At 35.0% G+C, this 12,223-nt stretch overlaps 3 long non-coding RNA genes across 3 annotated transcripts; 1 reads left to right on the forward strand and 2 right to left on the reverse strand.

The window, feature by feature from the left end:
* Positions 1 to 1,769, reverse strand: LOC146956487 (uncharacterized). The gene is made up of 2 exons (XR_015016288.1): positions 1,575 to 1,769; positions 1 to 285 (listed from the first exon to the last, which is right to left on the reverse strand). It is a non-coding gene; the product is annotated as an uncharacterized LOC146956487 (long non-coding RNA).
* Positions 1,770 to 4,614: 2,845 nt separating this feature from the next.
* LOC146956488 (uncharacterized) lies at positions 4,615 to 6,383 on the reverse strand. Its single transcript, XR_015016336.1, has 2 exons — positions 6,189 to 6,383; positions 4,615 to 4,899 (listed from the first exon to the last, which is right to left on the reverse strand). It is a non-coding gene; the product is annotated as an uncharacterized LOC146956488 (long non-coding RNA).
* Positions 6,384 to 10,128: 3,745 nt separating this feature from the next.
* Positions 10,129 to 11,960, forward strand: LOC146956489 (uncharacterized). Its single transcript, XR_015016368.1, has 2 exons — positions 10,129 to 10,428; positions 11,675 to 11,960. It is a non-coding gene; the product is annotated as an uncharacterized LOC146956489 (long non-coding RNA).
* The last annotated feature ends 263 nt before the right edge of the window (positions 11,961 to 12,223 follow it).

Below are 12,223 nucleotides of genomic sequence, written 5' to 3' on the forward strand. Positions count from 1 at the left end.
TTTTGATCACAAACGGAATGTCACATACTTCATTTAAATCATAAAATGGATTATAATAATTATCCTTCAAATTCAACATCATGAAAATCTTAAACTGTTGCAGCGGAAAATAGTTCAACATTTAAAAGTCTTGGCACGCAGGCCTTATTGGAAAATCTCATAAATTAGTTCATAAAAGAGACACGTAAGGAATAGAAGTAAAAGCAAGCCCCCATCCCGTTACGTATCAGAGCACCTAGACACCAAGTGAGGAGTCCACTCACGAACGCCTCTAATCTTTATTACCTGCACATTACCCACGGTCGAGGCAACATATACGCAGAAGGGGTGAGATTTCATAATCAATACATTAAGAATATAATCCAATAAAATGCACTTAACAACTTAAACATTAATAACATATCAACAATTAACAATTAGCATATTTTTCATTTCATAACAAAATACAATCATCAAATACCATTACTAATTTTCATCATAAATCATAATCAACTTAACACTCAACTTGACGACACAACTCATCTTTGACCATGCAACTCTATCAACTCAACAACAACTTGACAACACAACTCATCTTTGACCATGCAACTCTATCAACTTGACAACAACTTGACAACTTAAACATCATGAAACTTCTTGATATGCAAATGCATGTGGTACCAATCAACAACAAAACGAGCATAATAGGCTCTTCAACGTGTGAGCACAAAGGCTGTCGGGCCTAAAGCCCCCAACTTTAATGAGCACAAAGGCTGCCGGGCCTAAAGCCCCCAACTTTAATGAGCACAAAGGCTGCCGGGCCTAAAGCCCCCAACTTTAATGAGTATGCAATGAACATCAACTTCCTACAACTTAGACAACAACATAAACAACTCATGTAATTTCAAGACTTTAACGGTCAGCAGCAATGAACAGCAACAGATTTACAACATATAACAGCGTTGGAATATCTCAACATCATTTAAGGAATGGATTACATCAACATAAATATCATAAAACATCATAACATTATTCATGCAACATTACTAATCATTTCAGTCATATAAACAGACTTCTGTAACATCTGGAAACATCCTAAACCTCCCTCATTCTTACTTCTAAGGTCAGCTCAAGACTATACGTGCGAAAGGATCGCATCGGGACAATTTTGGGCAACTGACAGCCTAACTCGCAGTGGCGAGTGATTCTACTCGCAGTGGCGAGCTCAAAGGTCTGGCTCGCAGTTGCGAGCGATGTTACTCGCAGTTGCGAGTGTCTTGGGGTAGCTCGCAGTTGCGAGTGTTCTTGCTCGCAGGTGCGAGCGATGAATGTCAGTACGGCCAGAAACCTAAAAAATTCCAACTTTTCACTTAATCTCCTAATTCTAACCTCAATTCAACATCTAATTATCATCTTATGGTATATCTAAGTTCTGTACACTAATTTAGCATCAACCTAACATCTTTTCATGATTCAATCATCAAATTCGGTCTTAAACCTAATTCCCAATTCTCACCAAAACTTAACCTAATCATGCTAAATTCATCCTATAGAATCATACTCTTAATAATATTGAAAATTAGTCTCACCCTTACCTGGTTTGAAGCTTCCACAAAATATAACGAACTCAACAGCATCAACAAAATCAAATAGTTCCACATAATTGCACCTCCTTTACGTCATTGTAGCTGCTATCAAGAACCTTCCCTAGCGTTGCCCTTTTACTAGTTCAAGATCGATCTATACTATTCGACAATCGCTTTTGTTCACTCATGGGGCGCATATACATGTTAAAGGAGCAGAAACTAAAATTAGGTTATTAGAAACCTATTCGTGCCTATATATATCCTAGTGGCTCAAAGCTTATCCGTGCCAGTTCTTTTTCTAAAGCAAATCCATTAATTTCTATCGGTTAACAAAATTTAATTACTATACATATAAATTGTCCCAAATCAAAAAGGACATGTACTTATATATATTATATAAATTATTAAACACAAAGAATTTAAATAATAACAATAGTAATATACTAGCCTTAGATTATAATTCCAGAATATATGTTTTTATTTTATTTTTCATATCTTATTTTATTTAATAATAAAATAAGTCACACCAACATAATAACTTCACAAAATCATATACCTCACATCAATCTTGAAAACCACATAATTTATCTATAAATCATGTAAACTACTTAAATCATATAAATCACGCATATATATAAATCATATAAATATATGTTAAAACTCATCAAATAATTAAATAATTACGACGGGTGTTACAACTCTCCCCAACTTATAGAATTTTCGTCCTCGAAAATTTACCTCAAGCAAACAATTCTGGATAAGACTCCAGCATCTTACTCTCTAGTTCCCACGTCAAGCTTTCACCAGTCGCTCCATCCCAAACGACTTTCACAAGAGGTATCTCTTTGCCTCTCAACTTCTTCGCTTCGCGACCTTCGATCCTCACTGGTAAGGTCTCAACCGTAAGGTTATCTTTAACTTGCACATCATCTCTTTGGATCACATGAGATGGATCCAGAACATACTTCCGAAGTTGCGATACAAGAAAATCATCATGCAATTCAAAAGGTGCGGTGGTAAACCCACTCGGTATGCCACCGTTCCAACTCTCTCCGATATCTGATACGGACCAATAAACTTCGGAGTCAACTTCTTTGACTTCAATGCGCGACCAACACCGGTCATCGGAGTAACTCTCAAGAACACATGATCTCCTTCTTGAAACTCAAGGTCTTTCCTACGCTTATCATGGTAACTCTTTTGTCGACTTTGCGACGCTTTCATCTTTTCTTGAATCATTTTCACCTGTTTTAAACCATCACAACGGAGTTCTGCACCTCCGACCATACAAAGCCTCGAAAGGTGCCATCCCAATACTTGAGTGATAACTGTTATTATATGTGAACTCTATCAACGGGAGATGACTATCTCAAGTTCCACCTTGCTCAAGTACACAAACTCTCAACAAGTCTTCGAGTGACTGAATTGTTCTTTCCGACTGACCATCTGTTTGAGGATGATAAGCCGAACTCAATCTCAACTTAGAGCCTAAAGCCTCTTGCAAACTCTTCTAAAATCTAGAAGTAAATCTTGGATCTCTATCTGACACGATGCTTGAAGGAACACCATGCAATTTCACTATGTCTCGGATATAAATCTCTGCCAACTGAGCCACAGGAAAACTAATATTAATCGGAAGGAAGTGTGCCGACTTCGTCAATCTATCAACAATCACCCAAATAGCGTCATTTCCCTTAGGAGTATTCGGCAAACTCGTCACAAAATCCATGGATATACTATCCCATTTCCATTCTGGTACATCTAACGGTGTTATCAATCCAGCAGGTTTCTGATGTTCTACCTTCGACTTCTGACAAATTAAACAAGAATACACAAATTGTGCTACATCATGTTTCAAACCATACCACCAAAACAACTTCTTTAAATCATGATACATCTTTGTAGCTCTCGGATGGATACTCAAGCTACTCCTATGACTCTCTTCAAGAATCATCTTCTTTATCTCATCATTGTCTGGAATACAAATCCTACCTCGAAACCTCAACACCCCCTGATCATCGACCTTAAAGTCATCATCTTCAGTTTGATTACGAGCAACCAACAAGTCCACAAACTTAACATCAGCTTTCTGCGCATCTCTAATACTTTTCAAGAAATCATTATCAATCTTCAGCATTCCTAGTTTAACACTCCGAGACGACATTTCACAACTAAGCTCAAATTTCTGAACTGTTCAAGCAATTCAAATTCTTTAACCATCATAGCCGACATATGTAAAGCCTTCCTACTTAAGGCATCCGCAACGACGTTAGCTTTACCCGGATGGTAATTCAAACTAAAATCATAATCTTTTAACAATTCGAGCCACCTCCGCTGTCTCATTTTCAATTCCTTCTGATCAAACAGATACTTCAAGCTCTTGTGATCACTAAACACTTCGAATCTCGAACCATACAAGTAATGTCTCCAAATCTTAAGCACAAACACAACTGCAGCTAATTCAAGATCATGAGTAAGATAATTTCGTTCATGAATTCTCAACTGTCTTGATGCATGAGTAACCACCTTACCATCTTGCATAAGCACACCGCCTAAATCCAACTTGGACGCATCACAATACACCACAAAAGGTTCATCGGACTTCGGCAAAATCAAGATTGGAGCCGTCGTCAAACGCTTCTTCAATTCGTTAAAACTGTTCTCACAATAAACATCCCACACAATTTGTAACTTATCACTCACCGCTTGATTCTCAATAAACAGTGACGCCATCAATGAAACCATCATAATTCCATCACGTACTAACTGCTTCAGCTGCTTAGTAGACAAAAATTCTGCTCCACTTTCTTCTTCGGCTGAAGAAAAGTACACCGACTTACTAAAACAATTAATACGGACATGGTTGTACTCCAACCAGTCCATACCAAGGGTTACACAACAAACAACAAACAGGACAACTCAAATACAGTACAAAACTGTAATACGACACAACGCGACTCTACTACTTGGCCGACGGACCGACCTGCTCTGATACCAATTGTAACACCCCGTTTTCCCAACTTATAAAATTTCATTTAAAATCAGAGTATTTTGATCACAAACGGAATGTCACATACTTCATTTAAATCATAAAATGGATGATAATAATTATCCTTCAAATTCAACATCATGAAAATCTTAAACTGTTGCAGCGGAAAATAGTTCAACATTTAAAAGTCTTGGCACGCAGGCCTTATTGGAAAATCTCATAAATTAGTTCATAAAAGAGACACGTAAGGAATAGAAGTAAAAGCAAGCCCCCATCCCGTTACGTATCAGAGCACCTAGACACCAAGTGAGGAGTCCACTCACGAACGCCTCTAATCTTTATTACCTGCACATTACCCACGGTCGAGGCAACATATACGCAGAAGGGGTGAGATTTCATAATCAATACATTAAGAATATAATCCAATAAAATGCATTTAACAACTTAAACATTAATAACATATCAACAATTAACAATTAGCATATTTTTCATTTCATAACAAAATACAATCATCAAATACCATTACTAATTTTCATCATAAATCATAATCAACTTAACACTCAACTTGACGACACAACTCATCTTTGACCATGCAACTCTATCAACTCAACAACAACTTGACAACACAACTCATCTTTGACCATGCAACTCTATCAACTTGACAACAACTTGACAACTTAAACATCATGAAACTTCTTGATATGCAAATGCATGTGGTACCAATCAACAACAAAACGAGCATAATAGGCTCTTCAACGTGTGAGCACAAAGGCTGCCGGGCCTAAAGCCCCCAACTTTAATGAGCACAAAGGCTGCCGGGCCTAAAGCCCCCAACTTTAATGAGCACAAAGGCTGCCGGGCCTAAAGCCCCCAACTTTAATGAGTATGCAATGAACATCAACTTCCTACAACTTAGACAACAACATAAACAACTCATGTAATTTCAAGACTTTAACGGTCAGCAGCAATGAACAGCAACAGATTTACAACATATAACAGCGTTGGAATATCTCAACATCATTTAAGGAATGGATTACATCAACATAAATATCATAAAACATCATAACATTATTCATGCAACATTACTAATCATTTCAGTCATATAAACAGACTTCTGTAACATCTGGAAACATCCTAAACCTCCCTCATTCTTACTTCTAAGGTCAGCTCAAGACTATACGTGCGAAAGGATCGCATCGGGACAATTTTGGGCAACTGACAGCCTAACTCGCAGTGGCGAGTGATTCTACTCGCAGTGGCGAGCTCAAAGGTCTGGCTCGCAGTTGCGAGCGATGTTACTCGCAGTTGCGAGTGTCTTGGGGTAGCTCGCAGTTGCGAGTGTTCTTGCTCGCAGGTGCGAGCGATGAATGTCAGTACGGCCAGAAACCTAAAAAATTCCAACTTTTCACTTAATCTCCTAATTCTAACCTCAATTCAACATCTAATTATCATCTTATGGTATATCTAAGTTCTGTACACTAATTTAGCATCAACCTAACATCTTTTCATGATTCAATCATCAAATTCGGTCTTAAACCTAATTCTCAATTCTCACCAAAACTTAACCTAATCATGCTAAATTCATCCTATAGAATCATACTCTTAATAATATTGAAAATTAGTCTCACCCTTACCTGGTTTGAAGCTTCCACAAAATATAACGAACTCAACAGCATCAACAAAATCAAATAGTTCCACATAATTGCACCTCCTTTACGTCATTGTAGCTGCTATCAAGAACCTTCCCTAGCGTTGCCCTTTTACTAGTTCAAGATCGATCTATACTATTCGACAATCGCTTTTGTTCACTCATGGGGCGCATATACATGTTAAAGGAGCAGAAACTAAAATTAGGTTATTAGAAACCTATTCGTGCCTATATATATCCTAGTGGCTCAAAGCTTATCCGTGCCAGTTCTTTTTCTAAAGCAAATCCATTAATTTCTATCGGTTAACAAAATTTAATTACTATACATATAAATTGTCCCAAATCAAAAAGGACATGTACTTATATATATTATATAAATTATTAAACACAAAGAATTTAAATAATAACAATAGTAATATACTAGCCTTAGATTATAATTCCAGAATATATGTTTTTATTTTATTTTTCATATCTTATTTTATTTAATAATAAAATAAGTCACACCAACATAATAACTTCACAAAATCATATACCTCACATCAATCTTGAAAACCACATAATTTATCTATAAATCATGTAAACTACTTAAATCATATAAATCACGCATATATATAAATCATATAAATATATGTTAAAACTCATCAAATAATTAAATAATTACGACGGGTGTTACATCTAACATGAGACAATGTCATCTCCCACGCTCGTTGAAGAATCTTCTGAATTTGAGAACCTCGCTATATACTCTGAATATATTTTTCTTTGAATATAAAACATTTCACGTTCAGTTATATCCAATGGAAGGACATTCAGTTATTCACAAGTTTCAAATTTCTCTTTTATGACTTCGTAGCGCAATTAGTCTAGTTCTAAGAAAAAATGTTCCGATTTAAGATATTCAAACAACTGTTCTGGCTGTCTCGTTATATACATGTTACCATGTTGAACACCTATCAAAAAACTGAACAAATTCATCTTTTATATCCTCTATCACACACTACACACTACGACTTCACAAATCTTGTGTATGCTCTTTTATGCTTCCATAAATTGTTTATATCGTGTTTGTTGAACAGTCAATACAAAACATAAGGAAATAAAATTTGAAGTTGTGATGAAGGAAACAACGATTCTGAATAATTGCTACATGAAATGATGTAGAAACAAAAACATATTTTAAGGTGATTTTTTTTGTCCAGTAGCCTAGTGGTTGTAGCTCACGCGTTTAAATATGAAGAAGTGAAGTGACTGGGATTCAAACCCCATCCCCTATATAAATTATACAATATCCTTACCAATAGAGTTAAGCTCACGGAAACTATTTTAAGGTGATTTTATTATGCATTCAAATATAATAAAAAAAATCTTATATAACTTTAATATATGTTAACATTGTATAGTAGCCATGGAAAAAATATTGATATATATTTTCAATACTTGTTGATGGAACCAGAAATAAAAATATATATTCGTATTTATTTTTAGAATTTGTGACCCAAAATAAGAATATATGTTTTTGTATTAGTTGATACGAACCTTAAATAAATGTTACAAATTGACAATTATTTTGAATATTTGTTGATATTAATAGGGAACTTTAGTACATGAGTAATCACGTTAATACTATTTTCAACTCTTGATACGAACCTTAAATAAATGTTACAAATTGACAATTATTTTGAATATTTGTTGATATTAATAGGGAACTTTAGTACATGAGTAATCACGTTAATACTATTTTCAACTCTAGTGCTTTAATGGAGTTTGAACTTTGTGTGTATGTGTGATATTCTATCCAGTGGCTATTTTCTTTCTCTTAAAACACTTTCTCTGTTTAAATTTAGATTCGACAACAAATATATTTTCCATTCAGTTATGTGTGCTGCTTCTAAGGTTCTTGAAGAGATCCAATTACATCTAATATTTTGTTTTTGACATGCACCGAGAACCTGAGGCTTTTCCCTGTCTTCGTAGAGCTTTCTTACACACCCTATCTTAGAAGTTGCTTCTCTTACTGATTACACTTCCCTCTATGTTGACATAAGTTGAATTTACTCTCGTGGATTCTAGGCATAGAGATGAAGGAGAGGAAAATGCAGATAATTGAATCAATCCAACAATTACTTTACAGTGCCTCTCAACTTAGTTCAAAATGTGCTATCTTAATGGTTACAAAAGCCCAAAATGTCAAGATTGGTTTGTAAGGTACATCATGAGCAATTTCAACCTTTTGTACACTGTTACAATCAAAAGTCTTCCTCCCAGTGATGTAAGTGTCAAGTACCAATGGCTAAGGAAATAAGCTTTGTGGACAAGATCCCAATGGTAGTTTTTTGGACTTGTGGACAAGAGTTACATTAGTTTTCACTTCACTTGAAAGTATGAAAATGAAGTATACACTAGGTGATTACGTAGAATCAAGTTTGTAGCAGATACTATGACATAATATTATATTGAATTTTCATTCGGTTTAAGTGGAAAATTAAAATGTTAATTCTTTTTTTTTCTTTCTAAAACTTTGTGTTTGAGATCAAGTTTTCTTACTCGTGTGCTTTGTGATTTGTTATTTAGCGAATTTTTATGTTTTGAAAAAAAATGGGGAATTTGTGATGAAATAGTTTGGTTGAAGACTACATGCAATTCAATTCAAGTTTCTATTGAGACTTTGGACGAGATTATATAGCATAAAGAAAATGGAAGTTCTTCCAATATTGAATAAATGACCAACTATGATAGAGGTTGGCTATAACCATGTTATGTTGGGCGAGAACAAAAGTAGACACACCATATGTCACATATTTAGGTTTGTTGATTTTTGTTTTTTGATTTTATGATGTTAGATATTTATGATTTGATTGAATTGTTAGATGTTGATTAGAGTATAATTGATTGAATTGTGGTAGAAATTGTTAGGAATTTGTGGTAGAATTTTTAGGATTAGAGTAGGTTTTGATCTGATGTTTGCATTGTGTAGATATGTCTTAGGATCAGGGTGATGTTCAGTTGAAAAATGAGGGTGGGAAGAAGAAAGCAAAATCGAATGTGACATGTCACGGAATCGAATGTGATGGTTCCATAAAAAAAAGCAATTCGAAGGTGCCGGTGTACAATCATTCCAGGCTGAGAAGGAGCGGAAAGACTTGTTATTTTGGTCCTCAACCAAAAGCAGGTGCCTCAAGGACTGTTTTGGACAACCCAATTGACTTATGTGACGAGGGAGATGATTAAATGCAATGACTTGTAATGTCTTGACTTTTTGGATTTTTTTTCAATGTTTTTTGATATGCTGCGCATTTTGGTATTGAATAAATTTGAATAAAATTGCGTATTGAATAAATTTGAATAAAGTTGTGTATTGAATAAATTCGAATAAAGTTGCATAAGAACACGAAAACAATTCAAAAAATACACAATTTTATTTAGTTTTAATTTCATCTACGTTACATTACATTCTCCCTAAATATGGGGTATCATCATGATGTTTGTAACGCCCGTCGTAAATTATTTAATTATTTAGAAATATACTTATATATATTTATATGATTTATGAATTTAAGTGATTTATGAGGTTTACTTGATTTTATGAGAGATATATGATTTATCTGAAAATTATGTGATATATGCGATGTTATGATTTTTAGAGATGTTATGAGGAGTTGAGACTTATTTTATTATTTAATAAAATAAGATATGAAAATAAAATAAAAATATTAGAAGTGGGGCTGTTTTGTGAATTTAGAAAATTGGTGTGATAATTTATACATATTTATTAGTTGCTAAGAATATAGTTAGAATTAAAAGTAGTTTCTTTAAAAATATATGCATATATATGATTGGAGGACACGGAAGTCTTATGGAAAATAAAAGTGTGTATGTTTGTGCACCATGATAACCTAATATATATATATATACATATCTTGGAAACGTTATATAGGTATCTCCTGCGCCGCACACAACCAAAAAGCTAATGACCCTAAGAAACAAGTCTCGCATAGCAGGCAAGGTATAGGTCTTAGAATCCGTTCTTGATTCATGAAGGGGTTACAATCGCTATCATCTACTATTGGTGGTTTTATCGAATGTTGTCAATGGATTTATAAAGCAGCCATATCCCTCTTCACGGAACATCTTGGCTTTACCGCTTCCTTATTTCTAGCCGATGTTCATGTTAAACTAATTGAATGGGTAGTTGCCGTTGATGATGTGATGTGAAAGCTTCAATTCAGGTAAGGGTGAGACTAATTTTCAATATTATTAAGGGTATAATTCTATAGGATGAATTTAACATGATTAGGTTGAGTTTTGGTGAGAATTGGGAATTAGGTTTAAGATCAATTTTGATGATTGAATCATGAAAAGATGTTAGATTGATGCAAAATTAGTGTACAGACCTTAAGATGATAATTAGATGCTATTTGGATGAAAGAATCATGAAGATAGGTGAAAAGTTGGAATTTTTAGGTTTCTGGTCGTACTGACATTCATCGCTCGCACCTGCGAGCAAGAACACTCGCAACTGCGAGCAATGTAACTCGCAACTGCGAGTGACCTGTAAGCTCGCCATTGCGAGCAGAATTACTCGCCACTGCGAGTTAGGCTGTTAGTTGCCCAAAATTGTCCCGATGCGATCCTTTCGCACGTGTAGTCTTGAGTTGACCTTAGAAGTAAGTAAGAGAGCTGTTTAGGATACTTTCATAAGCTCCAGAAGTCTGTTCAGGTGACTGAGATTAGTAGTGTTGTTGCATGAATGTTATAATGATGATTTACGATACTTATGTTGATGTAATTCATTCCTTAGATGATGTTAACGCATTCGAGTGTTATTAAATGCTGTATCTTGCTGCTGTTCCCTGCTATTGACTGTTAGTGTCTTGAAGTTGCATGAGTCGGTCTATGTTGTTGGAATTTAAGAAGTTGTCCATGATTATGAGACGTATGAGTTGTTCATGTTGTTGTCTAAGTTGTTGGAAGTTGAGTTCATTGCATACTCATTAAAGTTGGGGGCTTTAGGCCCGGCAGCCTTTGTGCTCATTAAAGTTGGGGGCTTTAGGCCCGGCAGCCTTTGTGCTCATTAAAGTTGGGGGCTTTAGGCCCGACAGCCTTTGTGCTCACACGTTGAAGAGCCTATTATGCTCATTTTTGTTGTTGATTGGTACCACATGCATTTGCATATCAAGAAGTTTCATGATGGTCTAAGTTGTTAGCTGTTGTTGAGTTGATAGAGTTGCATGGTCAAAGATGAGTTGTGTCGTCAAGTTGAGTGTTAGTTGATTATGATTGAGATGAAAATTAGCAATAGTATTTGATGATTGTATTTGTTATGAGATGAAAAATATGCTAAATGTTAATCGTTGATATGTTATTAATGTTTAAGTTGTTAAATGCATTTTATTGGATTATATGCTTAATGTATTGATTATGAAATCTCACCCCTTCTGCATATATGTTGCCTCGACCGTGGGTAATATGCAGGTAATAAAGATTAGAGGCGTTCGTGAGTGGACTCCTCACTTGGTGTCTAGGTGCTCTGATACGTAACGGGATGGGGGCTTGCTTTTACTTCTATTCCTTACGTGTCTCTTTTATGAACTAAATTATGAGATTTTCCAATAAGGCCTGCGTGCCAAGACTTTTAAATGTTGAAATATTTTCCGCTGCAACAGTTTTAAGATTTTCATGATGTTGAATTTGAAGGATAATTATTATTATCCATTTTATGATTTAAATGAAGTATGTGACATTCCGTTTGTGATCAAAATACTCTGATTTAAAATGAAATTTTAAAGTTGGGAAAACGGGGTGTTACAATGTTGGGTTTAAATTATATTCTTGAAAGTTTGCCGAAAATGTTGACATTGAAGTGTTTTATACTTCGGGTAGAGATTTGCAGTATCCTTTGAAAATTCAAAAGAATGAAGAGAACACAACACATGTATTCTAGCAAATCAACTATATAAGTTCTCATATCGAATCCCTTCATATAGGATGAGTAAGGACGTAAAGAGAATGTATTTCAATACA

Source organism: Medicago sativa, chromosome 1 (assembly GCF_051527215.1).
Source record: "Medicago sativa cultivar Bolivia chromosome 1, Bolivia_mono, whole genome shotgun sequence".
NCBI lineage: Eukaryota > Viridiplantae > Streptophyta > Magnoliopsida > Fabales > Fabaceae > Medicago > Medicago sativa.